At 32.8% G+C, this 27,707-nt stretch overlaps 1 protein-coding gene across 8 annotated transcripts in view; it reads left to right on the forward strand.

Annotated features, from left to right (window-relative positions):
* Positions 1-27,707, forward strand: part of Pdp1 (PAR bZIP family member Pdp1) — a 130,061-nt gene that overhangs the window by 87,116 nt on the left and 15,238 nt on the right. The window lies entirely within an intron of this gene.

Raw genomic sequence — 27,707 nt, forward strand, 5'->3', positions numbered from 1 at the left:
TTTTACTAATCCTAACGAAAACGAAATTCGGGTAGTCAGGTAAGTTGGTGAGATTTTGAGCAAACGAACATCAACATTTTTTTTCAACACTTTGTATATTATCAGCTTTTTAAAACACACTTCGGACGGGAAAGTTATTTCTTCCCGTTCGGTCGATTGGTGCTTAAGGACGGGAAGGGTATTTTTACCTTCTGCTCCAGCCTCATTTCAAAGGCAGAAAAGAAGGGATTATCCAATATTTTTATATGAATATTATTTACCAATCTCTTTGGTAAGGTCTTAACTATACTAATGTGTAAAGCCGTAACTCATGTTGCTACTGTTTGACTTAACAGGGCTCAAAGCATTCTTATAACTGGCTTCTATCATATACAATCACAGATTATGATATAGGCTTGTTATAAGAATGCTTTGAGCCGCAACTTTATCTTTTTCCTTTACCGAGATATTCACTATCCAAATAGCCGCGAAATGGTATTAATTTGATACATGTTTTGGCAAAAAGCATCATTTTAAGTTAAATATAAACTCGTTTATCTCAAAACTACTGTTTTTAATTTGTGGCTGTCTTTGCACATTAGTATACCTTGTACATAATTATCAAATGTTAAAATATTTCAAATCATAAAATACCCTTCTGAAATGTGTTTTAACACGAGTCAACGTGGGACACTGTCCAGAACACGGTTAATGTGTTTATTACCTTGGGACATATTGTACGAGTATGTTCAACCATTCTATAAGCAGCCGCGTTTTCAACGTGTAAATTGCAGTAATATTCTGTTCCATAAGCTCACAGTCTAATTTTTACGAATTTCAAACAAGGAGAACCGTTTGACGTTTTGCAACTGAATTAATTTGAATTAAAATACTCGTCTCTACAAGTATGTAAATATCATTCGCCTCCGTGGTGTAGTATGTAGTTAGCGGGTTGGTTACCTTGTAGGAGGATTGGGTTATTTTTTTACTCAATGTCTATTTAATATCACCCTGGTCTAGTATCTGAAGCTCAGGAGTGAGATGAGGATATAAAGGTGCGCTCGCTGGGAGCTGTTAAGATGACTTTAAAATCTAATGCGCTCGTTGGGAGCTATTAAAATGACTTTACCCAAGGCAGTTGTTGTACCCGATCAAAGTGTGAGACGTCCATACATCCTTTTAATTAAATTAAAATTACAATTACATTATATAATCAAAGCTTACCTTGAAGCAATATTTATTTACAGATTTTTTTAAGGGAGTGTAATTAATTATTTGTATTATTTTTTGACATTTCAACAAAGATTAAGAAGAATATAGAAGTCTGAGGATTGACATTGCTTACGACCTTCATAGGCTGGTTAAAGTGATCACTTTACACGCGTGTAACATTCGTCAATTCTACCCATGATTGACAACCCATGATTATGTATATGATCCAATTTTAAAACATTGTACAAGAATCACTACAATTTCACTAGTGACATCTATTGATGAGACGAATAAGCTTTTTTATTGACCAGAAACTCTTATATTTGTATGTGAAGTTCGAATCCTGGATTATAATCGCATACATGAGAAACGCCAGAAAATTTCATTTTTATGTTATCATTTTGGCTTATAATTTGACCAGATATTTTATGAACATAATAAAAAAAACTCCTTTTATTGGAGATAATCCAGATTTCTGAACACGTATTTGGACACACTCAAAATGTTGTTAATTAATTATTTACATTCCGATCAGCATTTAGATGTTACGTTTAAGTTATAATTCATCATAGAGTACATCGCTCATACCTCATATGTGTATATATGGCATAAGTAAATTAGAAACATGTAAAGCGCCTTTGAGGCGATGTTTTGTAAATATGGAGCTATTTTAATTAGCCAAATATTATTATAATTGCAGTTTTCGTAAAAAAACTGCCTTCACGGATTGCAGTGATAAAATTGTCATCGTCACGTATTTTGAGCTGAAGCTGAATTATACGAATAGACACTCAAATTAGCTCTTGAATGTGTATCGTTATCATCACAGTTAAACGGTCGTCATTTGTCATCCGATAGGGCTAACGAATCCAGTTGGATACCTATTACGTCACATTAAAACTAAGGGTGGCACCTACGTGGGATCCTTTGCCATATGTTTTTAAAGAAATGAAACATCTCGGTCCTAGTACTACGATATGAATGATATTATCGATGCATTTATCACTAGAAATTGGATAGGACGGGGTAAGAGCTTTCATGTGCTGTTGTTATAGCGACAATGGTACTAACTGTCCAATACCGTGCATGTGCAACGATGCTATTACTATGACGCCAACATGCATAAATCCTTTTAAATAATTTTATAAATAATACATTTATTATACTTTATTATATTTCCGCTTCTAAAGTAATGCAAAGAGAATTTTTAAAAACCTATTTCATCCTGTTTTCCTTCCTAGCGGAAAGAGCCTGTTGGATAAAATATGGAACATATATTAATAAATGTTTCCTGTTTTAATTTCCTGTCATAATAATGCTTGTCCTAGAGACGTCAAGGGCGCATGGCACTCACCCCCATCTTATATAAGATAAGTAGACAAGATAAATTAATTTCAAATATTATACTTTTGCTGTTTAAAGTTCATGTAACCTCTATCCGTTATCAAATTATCATATATACAAATCAATACAAATAATTTTAAAACGCATTTCTTAGTTGTATCAATAATAATTATTCCAAGCTTCTATAGTTTCCGTATTTCACCATTTTATCTGGTTGCTTGTTGTAGTGGTAAGTGCGTTTGGCTACCGTGATTCCGAGGGGAGTCAAAAAAATAAATAATTAGAAGTGACTTTTTTCTTCTCATATTTGATGAACATCCCGGACTAGTACAGGAAGCGTAGGACTAATCACTTTGTGCGATTGACGATCACATTATGACACTGCGCCGATACGATGTAGTTCCCAAAGCACTATTGGTGTCGGATAAGGCTTAGGAGAAGATCATCAGCATTTAAAATTGCAATGTTGAAAGTGCACTACATTATATAAACGCAACGTTATCTAGATCGTTAACACACGATGGAAAGGTCATCAGCCCTCCTCTTCAGGTACCAGTCCAGGGAAATATTGAATAAATATGAGAATGAAAAATCACATATATTTATTTGACTCTCATGAGCGTGCTGACCATTACACTACGGAGACGGACAAAGTTTTTGTTTGTAAATTGTTGATACCGAGTAAAAACAAAGTTTTCTTTCCTTCAACTCTTGTGTACCTTATTCCCGTCGAGTGAATTCGTAACTTGTTTTTTCAATGCAAATTTTCTAATGATTAGGATAATTTATTTTGACTTCGGCTAAAACTTTGTCCCTTCTACCGAAAAGTTTTCATTCCCATGTCTAGAAATTAGTTTGATAAATTCAACACTTATTTTTTGTTGACGCCGCGCGTCGGTCAGCACTGGAGCGTCACGTGGTAATGTGTAACTTTTCTCAGACAACGCATACCGGTACAGAAGAAAGTGAAATTATTTCCTATTGATTCTTGCGTCGCACTGTTACTCGCTGGCGGTATTCATTTGTATGTAGGCGAATGTTCAAATTAGTTTCACATAATGACACGTAATTCCAACATAGATTTTTTTTAGTAATTTATCAAAATCATTTATTTATGTACGATATACACACCCACACACACACACACACACAAACAAACAAACACACACACACACGCGCGCGCACACACACACACACACACACACACACACACACACACACACACACACACACACAAACACACACACACAAACACACACAATCACATACAAATACACACAAACACACACAAACAGTGTGTGTTTGTGTGTGTAAACAAACAAATGGTGTTTTTTTATGGACACACTCAAAATGTTGTACATACATAGTGCCTCAAATATAGGCTTACCATAATTATGAAGTTCTAAATCAGGACGGGTAGGGAAAAAACAAATACAGTGGAACCTCTTAAAACGAGCATAATTTGTTCCAGCATCTTACTCGTTAAGCGAAATATTTTTTCTCAAAGAAATCAACTTAAAATACGATAATGCGTTCCATGCTGATAAAAAAAGGCATTTAATTTTTTTTTTTAATTTATTCAAATCAAATTACTTATTAATTGCAAAGGATTGAAACTTGGAAAACAATTAAGAATTGAAAAAAAAAACTAAATATAAATTTATGACAAATAATTCATACTTTTTAACTAGAAAACTGTCTAAAGACATTTGTTTTTGCCATGATGTAGTCCAATCCAGTCAAAATTTCGGCGCTACCGGAACTGTTTTCGCATAATTCTATGTAAGAAATGCACCGTCTGAAAAGATAAATAGTCAGTGCTCGCTCGAACCGGGACAAAATCTAAACCGACCGGGAAACCGGGATCGTGTCTTACACCGGGACGATCCCGGTCAAACCGGGGCGTATGGCAAGCCTACTTAAATACCTTTTTTCAATTTTCTTTAAATAGACTTTAAGTACCTATCATCCGACCTCGGTCTTTCAATTCGGTCTTCTTAGGAAAAAAGCTTTCTATCTTCGACAGTATTCATAATTTTTCAGCATTTCTTAACCATAAACATTGCCAGACGATTTATTGATTTACTATTTTTGCTAGGAATCTTCAATCTATCGTATCATCCTTTCCTTGGATCATCCCCCTCTCCCTCTCAACTATGTACCTCCCTTCCTTGCTCCTTTCTCTTAATTACTTTTTTTAACTGGTCAAACATTTAACAGATTCATAGTATGCAACCAATAAGTTGAGTATTAACGAAGCGAATATTGCATATTTTTAAATTATGAATGAACTTTTTTTCTTCATAATTATTAAAACTGCTTTCGGGCGTCCTGATAAGGTCAATAAAATTAATTACAAATGAAACAATTTCGATTTTTTTCTCGTTATTTTTGTTATCTGGCGTTAGCAAGGTTAAATATCGACTATTTCCCGGCAAATTGTCGTATACGCTATTTGGACAAATAACGCTTTGTGTTAACATTTTTCGTCTGTTTATCTACTAAAAAATAAATATACCTAGGCATCTCTGAAAACATCGTTCACTTTGGAGCGATTCAAGGATGGTTCTGGAGTGTTCTTTTTTCCAGATCATGCGTATACTTATTTTTTGTAGATTTAGTGAAACAATACGATCTTTACTTATGTGGCGTTTACGATACTCTGCCGGGATGAGGTCGATGTATTATCAGTAATTTCACTGACAAAAGTCACTGACTTCTAAGAATGAACCCAGTTCTGAATGCTGACGAATTGTTTAAAATGTAATATTTTTATATAATAAAAATATATGTTATATAATAACTTAAGTATGAAATATCATAGTTTCAATTATAAATTATATTTTTTCTTACAAAATGTTTTACAGATAATCAATTAATTTAATTATGTAAAACAATCAATGGCGATCAAATCGCAAGCTTATATTTCCCTATAATTTGTTTCGATGAAAAATGCCATTTACCTGAAATCTTCGCTCTCCTAACCAGAAGTCAAACCTTACCTAACCTAACCAGACGTCGTAAGCGACATTTTTCCCAAAATCAATTGGGAACACTTTTACTTTGACTTTTTTGTTCTGTAAATTATTTTACTATATTACTGATATTATGGTATATCAGTATCGAAATAGTATCGAGTGTAAGTAGATTTCGTATTCATATTTTTTATTGACTGATCACTCACTGTCTTTTAAGGAATCTTTATGTATTTATTTATAATAAAATATTATTTATTAGGCAAAAAACAAACTATTGATACTTGTCAAAGATTGAACCTTATACAGCCGTTAGAATTTAGAGGCTAGATAGTGCTTGTACATAAGTATAAATGAAAAAAAAACAATTGATTATTGTCTGAATGATCAAAGAAAGGTCGGGTAAGAAATTGAGGAAACTAAGGAAAAATGATGGATAGACGGTCAAGAATCCAAGTATAGATAGATTTGTCATATGAACTATTCTGAAGATAGCTTTTAACCGAAAAAGCTCGGTTATATTTAACAAAACAGTGAAACGGAATATCTTATATTTTCGCTTATAAAATTAAACAAGCCTGTTATAATAAACCGTTACTTTAATATGTTATAAAAACAATATTCAGATATTAAGGATGTGACTCCGTCGAGAGTATTTTAAAATTTTATTTCAAAGAAAAATATTAATGTTTGAAAACGTAAAATGATTCGCTGCTTTGTGAAAATGTGACGGGAATCGGTTCATTACGCGACGGGTAAAATTAGTCAAACGTGTTGGTCCGAGGTAGACTCGAGTCTGTTGCCAAGACGAGCCGACACAAGGTTAACCCTTTACTTTTATAGATATTCTCTTCAAATTGTGTACTGTTTCCAAGCCACAGTTCTAGATGCTAGAACTGCTCATCCACATATGATGAACATCATTTTTTTTCAATAAGTAACTTTTCCAAACTAAAAAAAAAATTGTATGAAATTCTTTTCACGCCTAAGGGGATGCAACGCAACACAGAATTCACTCACCGGCCTACCGCCGCCGTAAAGGTAACATGTCTTTCCGATTTTTTAATGAAGGTTTATTGGATTTTTAAACGTTTTTTTAGTACATATATATGTAAAAGATATTTTTATACATTTTTTTAACTCCTTACTTTTCAATAACTCTTTTCTCATCAAAACCATATAATTATTTCGAAGAAAAACTTATTTTTTGTGGTTTAAGAAAAAAATCCATTACGTAAAATGTTACCTGGATTAAGAAAATATTAATTTGCCGACTTAACGAATACTGAACCTTAATGTCCTCCAGTGTGAGACGGCTTGTACTTTTCCATAATCCCTTAAAAGTAGACATTATTTGGTCTTTTTACTCGCAAGCTTGTTCGAGTAATACATATGCTGGTCGTTCGGGAACGGATGACCCTTAATGACCCTTTCATATGCATTGATTGAGTGACTGGATTCCATTTTTGAGTGAATCTCGTTCACTTCCCGAATCGATCGATGAAAAATGTTTTATGTTCGATTACACGAATGAACTACTCCTGCGTAGTTTTTTCATGCAACGCCATTGATATAATCATTAATTGGTAGATAAATACCAGGATTAGGTAAATTTTGATAATGAAAAGAATTTACATGTCTGTTCAGTTACTTGGAAGATAATGCAATGTAATTATTGATTGTAAATCTTGTTTTTATTAAAATTACATAGATAAAAACGATAAAATGAATATACAATGAAATTACCTAACTGCAATCAGCGTTAAGGCCCAGTATTCGTCAAGTCGTAAATTAATTTTCTTTAAATCCAAGTAACATTTTACGTTTTTGCATTTAAAAAATAAGTTTTTCTTAGAAATAATTATATGATTTTGAAAAGAAAAGAGTTATTGAAAGATAAGTCGTTAAAAAAATAGGTATAAAAATATTTTTTCTTTACTATTTTCTATAATATTTTTTCATGAATTCTAAATAACAAAAAATATATCTTATATACCTACATTATTTTTTAATCGGGCGTAAATAGTCATGCTACCTTTCCGGTGGTCTCCGGCGGAAAGAATTCAGTGCTTGCGAATATCCCCTTGAACGCTGCAGCGAAACTGATTTTTGGAATTTCTAAATACAGTCACATCATTAACTTTACTGGTTAAGGCTTTTCCGAAAGGGTAAAGTATTAACTCTGTCAGCTTATGTATAAATCCATACATAATACCAGAGTATCTGTGTAAATGAGTTGTGCATTCTACAATAGATCAATCGGTTGATAGACATCTTACGCTTCGATCGGCTATAACTGCCGATACATCTCACCAATAGATGTCTCTAGTGAAGTTCTAGTGATTCAAGAACAAGGTTTCTAAATTGGTTCATATATATAGAACTTCCAAGAATATGAGTAGTGTGGTTGTCAATAATGGGTAGAATTGGTGAATGTTACACGTGTGTAAAGTGATCACTTAAACCAGCCTATGTCGGTCGTCAGCCCCGAAAATGCCCAGACTTCCATATTCTTCTTCATCTTTGATGAGATGTCAAAAAATAATATAACTGCCGAAGGTAAAGTGATCTTACTAGGTGTAGCTCGCAAACAGTGTACATTTGGCGGGCGTGCCTTTACTATTGCGGGCCAGGTAACATGGAATGCTCTTCTACCAGCAGTTAGAAATATTTAGAACGAGATGACCTTAATAAAAAAAGTAGGTAGCTAAAATCGCATTTGTTTTCCGAATCATTCCTCAAGTTTGTGTCAATGATACGTCCTTGGGGTAATATTTTATGAAAATAGCGCTATATATTATTATTAAGGATATATTAGCAAAAACAATATTACTAATGCTTGGTGCATGTAACTGTAAACATAAATCAATTGGACTTTGATATTGAGACTGAATTCATTAATTGTAACATGTTTCTATCATTTCGTGGTTTATTGCTTACTGGAATACCTCGTATTCCCATGGAATGTAATTTATTTGTTTGACGTCATATTAACAAAAGGTTTCATATTAAATGAACAGTGAGTTGCGTATATTCTGCAGTTCAAAAGTAAAAATTGAGACTTTTTAACTAAAAAAAACTAACTAACTAACCATCACGCCGCTTCCCCGCAGGGGTAGGAAGAGAACATAGAGCGCCACACCACTCTGTCCTTGCAAACATTCTTCGCCTCTTCCACGTTCATGCATCTCCTCATACATACCCGCCGATTGTTACGACTAACCTAACCTAACCTGACCACTTTCAAGTATTTGGCATACCTGATCGTGCCATGTTTTTCTCGGTCTTCCTCTGCTTCTTTTCCCGCTAACATTCGCCTCATAAATTTGTTTTACCGTTCTTTCCTCACTCATTCGTTCTACATGTCCAAACCATCTCAACACACCTTTCTTAATTTTATCGATAATACTTATCTCAGCTTTGCATTCCTTCATACATTATATGCACTGTTAATTAAAACTTCTTTTCTATGATAATTGAGCATAGGACTTATTGCTAAGAATCAATATCTTTTATCCCCACCCTCGGACGCTAATTTGTTAAACGTATAACTCGGTTTAGTGATAATCAAGTACAAATGTTTTAGGTAAGATTAGGTTATGTATACCTCACCCAGTTTCTTAGTTTGTGCATGTGTGTGATGTACTACTTACCTTCGCACATTTCAATTTACCAATATCTGTGTTTCAGTTTAAAAATCAGCTATTTGTCGCATAAAGTAAAGCTACCGCTAGAACTATATTCTACAATATATTCGCGTCAATGCATAACATAGTGCATATAATTCTATTATTTATTGATTCGGCATTAACTTTGTGGAATGACATGATAATTTTATTAAAATTAAACACTTGAATATACCACTTTAATGAGTTTTATTTATATTTACGACTAGTTTCCAAAACGGCAGATGTTTTCATCTTCTGGTACAAATTAAAACTAACGAACAAAAATTTATTTAGGTGTATATATTTTTTATTTTATATTTTCATCCAGAAGATGAAAACATCTGTCGTTTTCGAAACTAATCGTAAATATATATAAAACTCATGAAAGTGGTATATTGAAGTGTTTAATTTAAAAAAAATGCATTATTATTTCGAGAAATAAAAATACTTTGTGTTCTGATCCACTCACATTGTGAGTGATGTGAGTGGATCAGAACACAAAGTATTTTTATTTCTCGAAATAATATATCAAGATGATCCACAAAGTTAATGCTTTCAATATTCAAAACTTAATAAAATGCATATAATTCTGTACTATTATGATACGAGATTCTTTCCACTCCTTCGGGCGGTAACACGAGTGAGATGACTTCGCTTATGCGTTAGAACAGTCAAAAAAATACATCCCCTAGCATTGTCGGCACGTGGGGAAAAGTGTCTTTGCGACAAGTCGCTACAAATTGCGAACATAGTCAACGATTCGAAAGCAATGCATTATGGAATTTTGTAAAAGTAATCTAAATTTAATTTTCATATTATTTTTCAAAACTTCTTCGTTCGTAGTGCAATGGATTAATTAAAAAAATTCTCTCGAAACACACGAATAAAAATAGACAAGCAAGTATGTATGTATTCATTAAATTTAACTGTTTGTCAACGTTGTAGCACAATGCATATACAAGCACACATTAAAATATTTTTTTCTAAACAATCTATTAAGTTTATGGCCGTATGCAGTGGCATGCATAAAGTTTTTACTCAGTAGTCAGTAGGGTAGGCAGTAGGGTTGTGTAAGAATAAGGCACAGTAGGCACTGGTCGTGTTTCTATATGGAACGCGAGTAATTCAGGGTACCAGGACCTGCTATTCTGCCTATATATAATACACGTCTCTAACCGTATATGTATACCCACAATATTGTTAAAAATTTAAATGTTTATATATTTTTTAAGAAAACCGGAAAATGTCGTTTTTGTTGTTGCAATTCCAATGTAAGTTTAATTACGGCACGACTTGATCTGAAAATATGCATATGCGCTTAAAAACTTAATTTAATGAAATAAAAAGTGTGTATAATTGAAAATTTTTTTACAAAAGTGATTTTAAATTCGTGGCGAAAATCATTTTAAAACGTTGAAAGCGATTTTTTTTGTCTTAATATCAATATTAATTTTTTTTTGTCTTGTATGTTATTTTCCCGCATCCGTGGTGTAATGGTTAGCGCGTTTAGATGCCGTGCTGGAGGTAAAAAAATATTTTTTCAATTAAAAAAAGGTTTCTTTTATTTATTTATTAAATATGTAAAATGTTACCTGGATTAAGAGAAAAATAAGTTAAGATTTAACGAATACTGGGCCTTAATGACACTGATTAATACGATGAAGATTTTTTTTAATTACTTTATTTGCCGATAAAAAGTAAAAATTTATAGTTATGTAACGTTAGTAATATATAACTCGTATGTGTTAAATGTGTTTATTGACCCTTCGTAGTGCACTGAAAATAGGTTGGTTGCTTGTGCGTACATTACATTTTCGCGATTAATACGGAAATGTCTACTTTACGTAAAAGCTCTTCCCGAATCGCGTTCAATTTACTAAGTTTGAAGTCTCAGCAAAATTAACAGCTCTTTAAAAAATTGTTTATAATATATATCTATTTATGTGACAACTTTGTTGATAACTGCGTTAAATTAATATTATGTGACACTTTAAAACGAGATAAATTATTGCATAATTTTAACGTTGCAGATAATGCACAATATAAGGACGTCAATGACATCTTACGACTGTGTGATAGTTGACATAAAAATATTTAAATACTTAAAATATGATTACTCGTACAAAAATGTTACATACGATAATTGTATAAAAGTGAATATAATTATTAGTGAATAGCTGTGCCAGATAACGTATTGTTGTAGCTCAGGCTGCTTAAATAATAAAATTTAAAAAACGTCCGAAAAAGTACAAATTATCTCAACACACCTTTTTTTAAATTTCATCGGTAATATTTATATCAGTCTTGTTTTCTTTCCTCAGTCACCATTCGAACATCTATCGCCCATCTTTTTGCTGGACATTTGTCGGAGAGATCGCATTTCGACTGCGATCTCTCAGATAAATGATCACAGAGAATATCGAAATGGTTTTTTTAAATGCATACGCACCTTCATTATACTAAGCATGTATGCATTCATTATATGTACTTTCAACAATAGCGGGAGCTATTGGGTAACATATAAAATAAGGCTATTTATTATAAGCAAAACATCGATGATAATCAACATGAGCACATTTTTATTTTATATATGTATATATTTCTAATAGTCACAATAGACCTGACATGGTCGCGGTGACATAAGGGATGCAAGATCCCTTGACCCCCAAGGAAAAAAATTAATATATATTTCCAATGATTTTCAATAAATATTCGCGGTCTAAAAACTTTAAAAATATATATTTTAGCCATTATTATCTTTTAGCTACGGACGTAATGCAACATTTATAAATCATTTTAAAAGTGAAGCGTGGCATCCTAGTGTACGTGTTTCGTAATTGACTAATTTGATCAATGTCCAGTTGTCCATCGACCTTGGCTCTATAATATTTAGGTACGGCGAACAACTTCAAATTGTTGTTTTTGTTAACCATATATCTATTAATTTATTCTAAAAAAATGATTAACCTCAACTGGTTGCAAAGTATCTACGTACGCAAAGATGCATAATGTTGCTGTGTACTCTATCTCGCCCTAATGTATTTACTAAGTGCATGCGACAGATTGCATTCACGGTTAATCAGAGTTGGATTATTTTTTAAAGCTTTCAGCCACATTTCTGGGTTCAGTACAGAAACTCCAGCTCCCTAGCGGATCCACACCGCAAAACAAAATTATAGGAACTAAGTAACGATTTTTTGTGTGAATTTACATTTTAAAGCTTTCAACACCCCTGCCACTGACAATGTAAGAAAAACCATACCGAGTTTTTTAAATGCCCCAGTGTTCGAAGTTAGATTACTAGTTTCGTTAGTAAGTTAGATTGGAGTGCCAACCCGACAAGCCCTACCTGCAAATTAGACAGACACGGAGTCGAAGCATTTGTGGAAAAGGTTCAGTTATTAGATTTTCACCCGATCATTTTTCACCCATATTCTATCGCGGATTCCTTTCACGAGTAGCGCAATTCTCCTGACACAGTTGTAAGAATTACATTATTTGACTGCGCATGTTCGAGTCGTGTAGCTTTTTGCTGATGTTTATTGCAGCTTTATCGAGTCGGCGCACCCTGTGAAGGCGTAGCGCAAACAAAAATAAGGTAATAAAAGTACCAGTATTTTCCGATCTCTTTAAAGGTTCCCGCGTATTACGCGCTGGTTTTTTTTATCGCATGCACAAGGAAATTTGACCACCAGTGGTGTTTATTCCTGAAGAAGACCCACTTTAAAGATATCGGGTCATTTAAAATGACATGTTTGGAGTGCCATTTATAAGAGTGGAAATTGCGACACGTTCAAGTGGCTAATATTCAACAAATCGAAGCGCGACGCTGAATACAGGCGGAGTGGGTACGAAATTCGGAGAACGAGGCGTACTAGTACATGTATTGGACTTAAAACTTTTGGATAATTAGAACAATCGGCGAATGTATCTGCTTTACGAATTTGCGTAGAAAATGAGAACAACGGCACTTAGAGTAATTGGATTTTCCATTCTCCCAAGTACTTATCGCTGATCAAGGATATAAACTGCCATACCCAAAAAGACTTTATTTTATTTTTAATAAAATTTAGAGATTTCGGTAACAAATACGGTCTTTTTATCCCCAACTGAATCAAATTATCCGCTAGTTTATCAAAAATTCTTAAAATATTTTTCTGCGATAATGAAAGCAAAATGATGTCTTATTTATTATTAATACAATGATTCATAACTTAATATATAGCTATTTTTACATGGTTGAATTCAAAATATTATACTCGTTTCCTGCTTTCATAGTGTAGTGGTTGGCGCATTTGGTAACCAACCTGGAGGCCTCAGGTTTAATTCACTGGGTAGAAAAAATATAATATTTGTGATTTTTCACTTTCAATAGGACTGGAACTTGAAGCGCAGGATTGATCACCTTGATTTTATGAAATCTACGATTGACTCAACAATGCATCAAATTGATGCAGTGCCCTGTGCGCCATTGGGTACGGGTAATGGGGTCAGTGGTAATATTAGTAATATATATTATCCAGACGTTATCGCGGTGGCATTTTTTGTGACTTGTCGAAATAAAATATTTTCATTCTCAATTCGGTTTTGTGATATCATAAAAATATTCACTACTGAATTGTGGTGGATGGTCACAAACTTGTACCTATATTGCCGCCACATGTTACAATTAGCTGCCAAATTATTTAAAGACATTAGTGGTCACACATATATAAAATATCGCCTTTGAGTTTTAAAAGTGGTCGGTTAATATAACATAACTTTTACGATTTTCATCTGATCCTAGTTTGTGTTTTTTCATATCTCTTAAAAATATTCGTTTGAAATCTATTTCAATTTTGTATTTTCGTTTAAAGTTGTCTACCTAAGTCAACACTGTTGTCTTCTGCTAATGCCACAAGCTGCGTCTTCCTTCTGTCGTGCTTCTGAGAATTCAATGAAAAAAATACATAATATATATAAATATTTAAATATATATATATATATATATATATATATATATATATATATATATATATATATATATATATATATATATATATAGATATACATATATATATACATATATATACATACTATGGTGTAAGACTAATTGTAATCATTTTAAAACAGAAAAATAGGTGTAAAAACAAGATAAAGAGAAAAAAGTTAAGAAATATAACCAGTTCTTTAGTAAGCTTTGAATGATCATATGAAGTTTGAATAAGATGTCATATCAAAATGTGATTTTTTTAGCTTTATATGTTTTGATAGGGTCTTATCCGACCCCCTGGATTTTGACTCGCATTATAACTTCATTCTTCCTACGCAGAACATCTTCTGGAATCCCAAACCATTCCACGTTTCAAAGCCAGGACAGTTGCCATGTGATGACACGTTTTTTTACTGTGTTTTTCTTCAGGATATATATAATATTTCTCAATACGAACTCTCTAGATATTTTGGTGTTTTAAATATCGTCGTCAAAATTGGCACTCTGTACCTAGTTTAAATGCAACGACAGTCCATTTGCGGTTACGAGGTAGTTGGGAAAATATCCCCAATGAGTTAATAGTAATGTCGTCTACTTAAAAAAAATATGTATATTGAGATAAATAATAAATATCCATTTTTAATTTTAGTTTTAATTAGTAAATACCACTATTTCGTAAAACCTATTGTGACACGTGTTTCGATGCATTCCGCATCATTTTCAAACACCGTATGATATAGATTTTGAGAAAAAATGGTATTTACTAAGTAAAACATAAATTATACATAGATAGATTTGTGTGAGTTAGATTTATTTAGTGATGTTATTGAGCGTGAGTTAGAGTTATAAAATGGATAGATTTATGAGACAAGTGACTGCCGAATCAATTAAAAATATTCATAAAAATCCAGTTACACCGCCATTTCAAGTCATTTGAATGTTTGGTAGAAAAGAGAAAAAATGTATAAATGTAACGGTCTTCAAGGTCATACTAGAGAACAGCTTGTTGGACCTTTCGTTTATGCGAACGATCCTGAGGTGATCCTTGTCTTCTTGTATTTAAGAATTAACGCAATAATTTGTTTACACGCACTTAGATTAAGTAAACAAATAAATTGTCTCCGCGTGTTGCCGAAATTTCGGCCATCACGTTGATGAGTAGTCCTGTGACGCCATCGGATGGGAGAGATGCTGTATTTATATTCTAACTCAATATCTACGTCATAAGCGGGAATTCTGACACACGTACTCGACTAAGTTTAGTTTTATGCTCTCGTGAATACGCAGGCGGTGAGCGCGTGACCAACACACTGAACGTATTATTTTGTTTTTCGCCTCCATTTAAATTCCAACACCCAAAAATGCAATATTATTAGGAATCACGTGTTATGGAATCACATGCAATAAGTAGTTTTAATATTTTATTCAAGCAAAAGCCTTAATAAAACAGCTGGCATATAGTGATAATTCAAAAAGAAATACATTCCATAATAATAAAAATAGTAAAGATCTCAAAATTAAACTCCCACAACTTTTACATGTTTTCTTTTATTTTCGATGATCGATAATTGATCGAGAATTTGGGGCGAAATGTGAAAGATGCCTCACGTTTATTAGGCATATTTTGTTACACGAGACAAAAGAAAGAAATAACTTAGAGAGAAGCAGAAATGTGAAGGAAAAAGAGTGACGTACTCGTATACAAAGCGATAGAATAAGATAGTGTTATAAATATTATTAACATTTGCAAAAGTAATATTTTTCATTGTGTTTTTTTTTACATTTGTGGCTTGTGATTATTTCCGTATAAGAGTAATTATGTAACTGTATTCAAATTACTACATTTTATCAAAAATTAAACTTATACTGCGTAAAAAATTATAAGAAGTCGCGTATTTGATCACGGATAGTCCATTATATTACAAGTTTCACTTGTATCAAGTGTACGGTGCTGCACACGCATTTTTCTTCAATTAATACTTAAAAAACAAGTACCTCAATTCAAATCTCATGATTCCAATACAGTAAAACCCCGATATAACGTACGAACTTCGAATATAGCCGACAAAAATCCGATAAATAATCCAAATGTAAAAAAATAAAAAATGTCCTGTTAATATAATACATGCTTAAATTCAAGTGTTGCCACATGTAAACAATTTTTAGCGGCATCACAAATTATCTCAAAACTTCAAAGTGCAAACATAACTTGATTCCTTTTTCAAAGTAGGATTACCGAAAGCAATCCCGTCATTATCAAACATCAACGTCACTTGACGACGAGTGTCCAAAGACAATAAATATAATTTTGTTTGTGTTTTGTACTGTTTATTTACTTCTTAATACAGTATTCAATTTTTTTTTTACTGATTTATTTTAAACCTATTTTTTATATAACGGACCAAACCTTCCCCAATTCGTCCCTTATATCGAGGCTCAACAGTACTTCCAATTTTGTCGCTAAAAGATAACCGAGAAAACGTGAAGCAAGTGGGCTAGGTCGGCGGGCGGTTCGCACTTAAGAAAACCGCCCTCTCGGCGACTCTGTAAGTGGGATACTTCTACAATTTGTCAGTACAAAAAGGAATCTGCCAACCCCACACCCCCTGTGATTATGCCCTTTTTGCATTTCGTATTTCTCATCCCCCGTAAAAAGGCCAAAAATAGTCTTTTATTTCAATATGGTGTTCAACCCTCGGTGAACAAAACGTTTGTGCACGTCGTATTACACTATATTTTCATGTTACTTCTATAGGTGTCGTGATTTTTACCAGAATAATATGCAATTTTTATTTTATTGCCATTAACATATTTTAAATATGCTTATTTTAAGTTTTACTTGGAAAATATCACTTTTTCTTAAAATCTATAGTGATAAGTCTTTTATGCATTCATCATTTTCAAACACCGTACTGTGCTTAAAATGATGCGGAATGCATCGAGACACGTGTAATAATAGATTTTCAGAAATAGTGGTATTTAATAAGTAAAACTTAAATTAAAATTGATGCATTTTATCACAAAGTGATTGAATCAATTAATGGAGATATTTTTTAAAAATTATTTAATAATACTAATAGATTTATACATAATTTTAACCTTAAGTAATTTTAGTAGTTTGATGAGCCAGTGTAAATATCATTCAACAATCGCTTCCATTCTCCTTTTCCTACGTATTATTTCTCCTTCATTTCCTTTCCCGTATAGCAGTAACATACATTGAGAGTTCGTTTAGTATGTATCTTTTCCCGTGTGTTTTGTTGTATTTTAAATCATATTTTCGAGTATTGCTCATACAGATAGTTCGTGATATTTGAAGCATTTTTGAATGACACTACTTTTTAAATTTCTTTCAATTTGTTATCGTATGGCTTTGCTGATATCTTGAATGTTAAATAAGTACTGAAAAATTCAAGTCCCTGTCGCCAAGGAGGTCTGGCATTTTGATTAAACAGCGTTTGGCGTTTGTGTAGGCAATAAATAAATCCCTTCTGTATACATCCAGAACGCAAATCAACACGGCATGAATTATAAATAAAATAATTATAAACAGCAATTACCTACTCAGTTCGTTTCGATTCGACATGTGTCGCGCACTCGTGCGTCGTGTTTTATTATGAGAACGTTATAGTATTCCCGTGAAAAAGATATGTGACATTACTGCGAATACAAGCGTATTTTTTTATTATTTATAAATATAGGGTGACACGACCAATTATTGTCATTTAACCTATTATCTGATTCATAAGCTCTACGCTGCCTGTCAGATCATACTTGAAAAGCATTTTTGTTGTTATAATGAACCAAGTAGAGAAATTGTGTCCCGATTTTTCTTTGAATTTACATTATCATTGACAATCGAAATAAATTCGTATTGACAATCGAAGAAAATTTGAAAAACCATCTCCCAAATTTCAAGAAGTGGTTCAGTGTTGCGAGTGATGAAAAGGAAAAGTAACTAGTTATGTTGTTAGTCAACTGGACCCTAGTTTCAACCCGATGGTGGCTGGTGCGCAGGCGGCTCCACAACCTCGACCAGCACAGCAAAAAAACCTTAATTTACCCTTTTCGTATGAGGATCTAGGTAGTATTTCAATTTTAAAACAAACAATATACTCTTTTTTTTATACATATAAAGGGCGAATCATAAATGAACAAAGAACGTAATTAAAAATTATGTGCAGGTCGGTACTACAATATTAAACAAAATAAATACATTATTTTTAAAAAAATAAATACGTGTTTTTGTTGAAGAGAACAAAAATTGGTCGCTTCGCCCTATATTTGTGTTAGCAAAAATGCCACCGCTCAGTTACAAGAATAAATATGTATACATTGTGAAATATGCGATGCTTTGAGCTATAATTGAATAATTCCGCTATTGGGAGTGGAAATATCGTTATGTCGTCGCTAATGATGAATTAATGGAATAATTATGTAATTCCTAGAATATTCTAACTTTTCTGACGCCACGATGTAATAGTGCATACGATTTTTGCCCTCCGCATACCGCAAACCGCACCTGAGCACTAAGACTGAGGACTTGGCTGTGCCCACAAACGAGAACATTTGTCAATGCCTTCATTTTGTTTTCGGTATCATTAACTTCTTGACTTAACTGTTCGACAACCTATTTCATAATCCAAAAGTCGGTAGAATCAAAAGTTTAGAAGCTATGTCAACGTTATCTACACTACGTAGTTACCATTCCAGCCCAGATAAAGACTATTCAAACGTTTTGTAGATATAAATATAAAATAATATCTCACTGTCAACACTTACAGATATTGTTTTTAAAAAGCTTAAAGATGACATGTTTACAAGAAAATTAAATGAAATGAAATTATCGATAATAACGCCAAATAGAAAAGAAAACGGTGATCTATGAAATGTGCAAATAACGAGTATTCGTTAGAAAACAAGGAAAAAGCTCTTTTAGTATACATCATGGCGTCTATGCGTGGAAAGAAAATGATGTATGGGAAAATCACTTCTCCACACTTCGTACTCTTCATTTGACTTGATTAGACATAATCAAATCGCCATAATGATTACATAAACTTTATGAAGGCGTTGAAATTCTTACCAGACCAATATATACCATAGGTAGGAACACAAAAAATACAAGTAGGTATATATGTGTACACACATACATAAACAGGTGTCCCATAATCCAACGTATTCATTTTAAGGGCTGTTAGGTCAACTTATGACTCACCAAAAAATTAAAATATGACCTTAGTAAAAGTGTCTTAGTTTTCTAGATATTTCCACTTTTATGAATCTACGCCTTAGATCAGTTTTTTGGAGTGCCATTTTTTTATATTTTCCTATTTTAGGATTCTAATTTATGTTTCACAATAAAATTTATTTTTCGCATTTTCCAGAAAAAATATATACATGTAAAGCAATATCGTAAAATGTTATAATGCCACAGCCGCTACCGAATAATTGACATGCATACTAACTACCTTGTTTGTCTTGGAATCAGAATACATTTAAATGTTTTGAATTGACCTTTGATACCGTCGAGAATATTAGTATTTTTACGCAGCCATTTTATCTTTTTGCTGTTGTATTGAAATTACTTAAAAAACTAAATGTTGTCTAGTATCATGGGGTTGAGAATATGATTTAGCACGGGCGTCAATAATGATCGGAAGTAATCGTTTTAACTACGTAGTGTACATAACTTTAACACTACTCTTGGTCATTTAATTCTAGTGTGTCTAGATTTATTTTAAGTCAGTCTTTCTGTTGTACCTCATTTTCAAAAAAACAACATACACATCGTTTTAAGGCCATACTCGCAATCACTGGATTCATTCAGCGTTCGACAACGCTAGGAGCCGCACGTCATTTCACGCCCGCCTTGTTTTAGAATATATTTCCAATATAATATGAATAATTTCAAAATGGTAATGAAGCAATGCAAATATTGAAAATCTATGAAACAATACGCAATTGAAACCATTATAAATTCTAAATGGCAACAGCTGTCAAGAATGGCCGCCATAGGCAATGTTTTGTATTGCGTGTGTTTCTGTTATATTAAACAGATAGCTCTGCCATTTCGGTAAAAAAAACTTGCTAAAAAAACATTATTTTATATTCTCCGGCTAAAAACATATACAGATACATATATTTAAAAAAACACGCATGTATGATTACTTGATTCGAATGCAACGTTTTGACACAATTTTATAGCAATCGGTGAATAACTTTAGGAGGTTAAAGATTTTGAACAAACTGACATTTGCATTTTTATTTATTTTATTTGGAAATTTTACAGAACAGTTACACAAATAAATTTACATTAATGAGTAACAAGAAACAGGTATTTGTAATATCCAAGTCACAAAATTTCACATAAATAATTTAATAAAATACCTGGAAGAGGGACGGGAGGGAGGAAAAGGGGAAAAGAGAAAGATCAAAGCTCAAGTCCAAGACAAGTTATGCGAAAATTGGGACACACCACGATATGAATATCGGCTTATGAAGATAATTTATTGACGCTTTTCGATTCTTGTCCGCTTTAAGATCGATATTGTGTCATCGGATGAGTCGTGTCATTTGGTACCATAGCTTGTGGCGTGAACCCAGCCAAAATTGTGTATTTGAAGCGTCACAATTATGTCAACATTCGTCGGACAATATTGTACTTTGTACCAGAGGCGACCAGCGACTAAAATCGTCGACGTGCATGTCACTTAAAAATAGTACTTTGTTTACAAGAAAGGTCTGCTTCAAAATTTTACTACAAATTTCTCTACAACATTTTGAGTGTGTCCAAATACTTGTTCACAAAATCTGGATTATCTCCAATTACAGGAGTTATTTTCATATTATTTTTTGATATCTAATATAAGAGTTTCTGCTTAATAAAAAGCTTCTTTACATCTCACCAATAGATGTCTCTAGTGAAGTTCTAGTGATTCATGAACAAGGTTTCTAAATTGGTTCATATATATATAGAACTTCCAAGAATTTGAGTAGTGTGGTTGTCAATAATGGGTAGAATTGGTGAATGTTACACGTGTGTAAAGTGATCAGTTAAACCAGCCTATGACGGTCGTAAGCCCCGTAAATGCCCAGACTTCCATATTCTTCTTCATCTTTGATGAGATATCAAAAAATAATACAAATTTCTCTCACTATCATTTAAATTAATCATTTAGAATTGTATTAATTGAAGCAATAAAATGACTTTGTTTTTTGATCCACTCACTTTTTTTATATTAAAAACCAACTAGTTTCGGCAACAACCTGTTGTCCTCCTCAGGGTTTGTTCTATTACAGTAATAAAAAAACACTTAATATATTAGAAATTATCACACTTAATATATTATATTAATTAAGGTTTTTAATAAAAAAAGTGAGTGGATCAAAAAACAAAGTTATTTTATTTCTTCAAATGATATATTACAATGATATACTCGTACAAAGTTAATGATTTAAATATTTATAAAAAAACAAAAAAATTGGACTGTCTCTACGACTCTTTCGAAAACAGTTGTTTTCTGAAGATGTTTCTAACTAACTAACATATTATCACGCCACTTCCCCGCAGGGGTAGGCAGAGAGAATAGAACGCCATACCACCCTGTCTTTGCAAACATTCTTCGCCGCTTCCACATTCATGCATCTCCTCTTACATACCCGCAGGTTATTTCGACTCCTGACCGGCCGCTTTCAAGTATTTGACATGCTTGATTGTGCCAACTTTTCCTCGGTCTTCCTCTGCTTCTTTGTACGACTAATTTGCCTCATAAATTTGTTTAACCGTTCTTTCCTCACTCATGCGTTCCACATGTCCAAGTCACCTCAACACACCTTTCTTAATTTTGTCGATAATGCTTATCTCAGCCTAGAATTCTTTCCATATTTACATTCGAACATCTATCATACATCGTTTTGCCGCACATTCGTCTAAGGGAGTCAGTTTGCTTTCATCTTTGAAGATGTTTCTTAATGGACGAATAATTTCAACAACAAAGTTCATCAGACACTACGTCTTCTGCGCCATTATATCTTTCTACAACTGAATTGACGTTTATCGCAATATTTTCCTTTCTACTTATTTGTAAATAATTATCTACTTTTGAATTGTCAGAGATAGTATCGATAATTTGTCACATTGATATGTGTGGAACTGTATACTGTCCGTATCAGTAGCGCTAACATTGTAGGTACATTATTTTATTTAATTCCATAATCGCCATGATGCATTGTTTACGCATTACAGATTATGCTACGCATGTTCAAAGTGACTTGTCGTCAAGGCACTTTTACGCATGCGCCGCAATGCACGAAACTGTATTTTCTTCACTTCTAACGCGGGATTTGCCCATAAACTGACCGGAGCATTTCGTCGTAACGTAACACGTTACGATGCGAGCATTCAGGCAGTCAGTACACCGAGCCGAGCGCTCCATCCATAGTTTCGGATGCTCGCCGCGAGCGATGTTACGACGAAATGCTCCGGTCAGTCTCCACCTTTAGAAGGTAGTGTGTCTCGCTCATCTCACCGTCCCAATGAATGGAAAGATTCTCATATCATGGCAGTCCAGAAGTATGTGCAAACTAAAATATGCACGATGATTCGTCTTTTGCCATGCTTACTCTTATTGTCTTGTTAATTAAACACTTAAATTAAATACATTAACCTAAAATTACTTTATTAGTATCACTTTAGTATGATAATGACTCCAGAATATTGATAGAAAATATACAGTATTGTTATCAGTGTCGAGTGAGGCGATAAGTACATTAAAATATACTGACGCAAGACATTTTCATGAAACTTTATTTTTATCCGCCTCCGTAGAGTAATGGTTAGAGCGTTTAGTTATCATGTTGGAGGCCCCGAGCTCGATTCCAAGAGGGATATAAAATAAATATTAGTAATTTATTAAATATTACCTTGAAGCCCAGTCTTCAGGGTAATGTTCACCGTGGCTTCTTGTAAGTAAAGATCATGATAACACTGCGTCAATAAGGTTCAGTTTCCTATGCACTATTGCAGTTAGAAATATAAGAAAATCAAGTATTTTTATCATGTTACATCAACGAGATACATAATTATGTCACAATTTTTGCAGTCGAAACAACTAAGGACGTCAGAAATTCTTTGTTTTTCTTGCATTTAAAATATGTAGATATAATTCAATCCTTTATTTCACATTTTGTCGTCACATTTTTGTATATCAACAAGAATAGTACCGATTTTTTGAGGTCATTTAAAAATATATTATTTCCAAATAAATAAACGTCCTTATCATTTGAGTGTGTCCAAATACCTTTTCACAATTCTGGGTTTTCCACTTAAGAGTTCATTTTACGTTTGCACTTTTATTTTCTCAGTTGTACGTACACGTATGTAAAGTGTACACACGTGTAACATTTACCAATTCCATTTATTGATTTGGCGTTTAATTTGTAGAACTCCATTTTAATTTTTGTTTTCATTTTTAAATCAAATAAAGATTTTTTGAGAGTACTAAGTTGTATTTTATCTAAAAAAACATATGGAAAATTAATATTGTGACAATTGTTTCGCCTAGTTATGGCATTTCTTTCGTTTGAAAATGCCGTAACTAGGCGAAACCATTGTCACGCTATTAATTTTTATGTGTTTTTTAATAAAATACAACTTAGTAGACTCAAAAACCTGTGTTTGATTTAAAAATTAATATATAAATTTACAATTCTACCCATGATTGACAACCATACTAGTCAAATTCTTGGAACTTTAATATATATATTGTTTAAATTCAAAACACAGTGCTTGAATCACTAGAATTTCACTAGAGACATCTATGGTGAGATGAAAGAAGCCTATTTATTGAGCAGAAACTCTTTCATTTGTATGCGATTTTCGAATCCTGGTTTATAATCGCATACATGAGTAACGCTAGAAAACATCATTTTCATATTTCATCACCCAGACTTCATCTATGTATGCTGAGACGTAAAAACGTCTAAATTGCCTATTCTATTTTTATTTACCATGAATTCGTTTTTATTTTTTTGTAGCGAGACACATAATTGCATCCAGTCTAAAATAAAAATAATGTTGTTGTATCGATAGACATATATGTACTCATAATTGCTATTACCGACACAACACGATGCTGGGAAATCACATAAATCCAGTTTTTTCGTCTTCGCTTGGCGGTTTGTGAAGTGTTCTTACACAACATCAATTTTACTATTCGTTTTAATTTACCCATTTTTTATCAACAAAATGTACATATATAAATACCAACGTATTAAGATAATGTTCACGATAACAGACAATTATGTAGGTATGTAAAAAAACCAACAAACGTATATCTTTTCGTGGTAATTTTGACATGATATGGTAGCTATTCTCAAAATCAAAGTATTCAGAATGAAAGTGATTAATAAGACATTAATAAAAAACGGTTAAGGGAATCTTCCTACCTATATATTTATATATATATATATATATATATATATATATATATATATATATATATATATATATATAAATATATAAATATTTATATATATATATATATATATATATATATATATATATATATATATATATATATATATATATATATATATATATATATATATATATATATATATATATATATATATATATATATATATATATATGTGTGTGTGTGTGTGTGTGTGTGTGTGTATACGTTGCTCTCTTTTGCTCCTCTCCCGTGGCGTCGAAATATAATATAAAGCTCTATTTCTCCTTCTCCATACGTTGTATTTTTTTTCTGTCTCATGTAACGAAATGTCGCTAATAGACATGACGCGTCCTTGAATTTTCACTCTCAATTCTCGTTCATTTATCGATTATCCAACCACCGCATAGTTAACAGCTGTTCTCATCAGTTGTGTATAGAACAAGGTTACGTTTGGAAAAAATCGTCATGTTGAAAATCCGTTGATAAACACAGTTCAAGAATACGAACTATCCAATGTTTATATTGATAGATGGCTTTCTGAATAGATCCGATGTGATGCCACTTTTTGCATGTATAATATTTTACACACATATATGTTTGTAATGACGTTTTAACAACTAATTTGCATATACCTAATAATAATAAATCGGTTACATATCATGAATACTGCGAGTGGTGTGTAATTCGTAATTTTTCAGATGTTATTTATGTATTTAATTTATTAAAACTTCTTCTACAAAAATTGTACATTGGCGGCATTTTTGCTAGAAAGCAACACCTTCTTACATTTAATCATTCTAATTTCTATATAAATAAAAACGTTAATGTTCAATTGTTAAAAATCATCAATTGCAATGTCATAGATTTTCAACATTTTCATTGCTTCACAAGCGTTATGAAATTAAACAAATACGTATACAAAATCGACATGTTTACAAACAGAATTACATAAATGCATAAATAAACTTGAACTTTTTAATCGTAAACATTGATAAGTAGTCGTATGCACTTATGCTGTTACATAAATGCATCACAAACATTTATATAACCGTACAAACTACAGGCGTCCAATTATTATGAATCACTCGTTCTTCATTGCTTCTGATTATTTTTGTAAATGAGCATTTTTTCAACTAAACGTTATCATTTTGTGTTGCTTTTGTATTTTTGATCATATCAGTGCCCGAGTCATTGTTTTATCTTCCCAGATACGGAGTTTGCGGATTTACTTGTCTTACCAGCGGCTGCAGAGTACCTACAATGTAATATTATTATTCTTGCGTATCAAAAACGAACAAAGCGCGTGATATATTGTACATTTGTGTATACGAATGGGCTTCTAGAAAATCTATTGTATCTACCATACTTTTATAGAATTATTTTGATTTATAACTGATCACGTGTCATTCACCGTTTAACAGGTAACGAATATTTATGTAAATGATAGATGTTCGAATGTTGAAATAGGAAAGAACGCAAGGCAATGTAGCGTTATCTAAAAATTACTTACTTACATATAACCCTTATCTACACCCAATGGTGCATAGGGCACTGCATCGAATTGACGAAGTGTTATCTTGATCATTACTTACATGAAGGCAAGGTGATCACTCTTGCGCATCAGGAACCAGTCTAGGGTAATATTAAATAAATATTACAATGTAAAATCACTAATATTTATTTTCACCCCCCCCTGGGAATCGAACCCGGGACCTCCAGCACGGCAGCTAAACCCGCTGACCATTACACCACGGAGGAGGACGAAAGTTTATTGAAATTTATCTAAAAATTAAGGAATGTTTACTGAAATGGTTTTTACATGTGGAATGAATGGGTGAGGAAAGAACGGTGAAACAAGTTTATGAGGGGAATTTAGTTGGAAATTGGAGCGGAGGAAGACCGAAGAAAACTTGGCGTGATCAAGTATTATATATCAAATATTTGGAAGTGGTCAGGTCAGGAGTCGGAATAATTGGCGGTTAGATGTGAGGAGAGCACTATGGAAATAGATTTTTTTTTAATTATTTCAATGTTTTTTCATTTAATTTTTTTTATATTATCCTACCCAGTAAAGTGACAACTTGTCTATCTTTTCAGAAGCGTCTAAAACATCTTCGTTTCGAACTCTCTGAATGATATCTTGAGCATTATTCTATAGTGCCACGCTTCGAGCGCTTATCTTCTTTGTAATAGCTTGGGTGAGAGTCCATGGTTGGATTTGGACACTAGAAAAGTACTGAAAAGAGATAGTATCTTACGATTCTCGAAGATTATATAATAGGTACTAAGAAAATCGCGTCATTTGAATGAAAGCGAGTGTTTTTGCCTATAATTTTCACTCATGAATGACATGAAATTATAGTAACATTATTTTATTTATTGTTTCGGCATTAACTTTGTGGTAAGACATGTTACAATGATTAAAGAAAACACTTCGTTTTTTACCACTTGAGTTTTATTATAGACTACATGTTTCAGAAGTTAAACTTCCATCATTCACGTCTGTATAATAATTATATAATGTCTGTATAGTTATTATACAGACCTGAATGATGGAAGTTTAACTTCTGAAACATGTAGTCTATAATAAAACTCAAGTGGTAAAAAACGAAGTGTTTTCTTTAATCATAGTTACTTTAAACATAAAGAGTAAATCCACTCACAAGTAGGCATAGGCTATGAAACTTATAAAGTTGAAGCCTGAGTAGGGACATGATAAACGGTGTTGCATAAGCCGTAGCTAGATTTCAGAGTCACTTGGACGTTAGGTAATTAAAAAAAAGTGTCGTTTGAATTCAAAGATTTTTGGCATTTTTGTCCTGACTTTAGTTTCTTAGGAGGGATCCCACTTGTCAAACGAGTATGGTCAACATGTCTGATATTTAATGTCTTCTGTTTGTATCATATCAGGTCCCTCTGACGTCGACTAACGGATAATTTTCGGATAACGATAGAGGATTGACTCACGGCGCCCCTCATTACTTTCTACGGCGCACCAGGGCGCCGCGGCGCACACTTTGGGAACCCCTGGTATAGTTAGTACAGCGAGCCGAGTGCTCCATCCGAAGTCGGATGCTCGCCGCGAATGTTACGTCAC

The sequence above is a fragment of the Brachycentrus maculatus genome, unplaced genomic scaffold, assembly GCF_059751285.1.
Source record: "Brachycentrus maculatus isolate JH-2025_06_01 unplaced genomic scaffold, ASM5975128v1 h1tg000068l, whole genome shotgun sequence".
Taxonomy (NCBI): domain Eukaryota; kingdom Metazoa; phylum Arthropoda; class Insecta; order Trichoptera; family Brachycentridae; genus Brachycentrus; species Brachycentrus maculatus.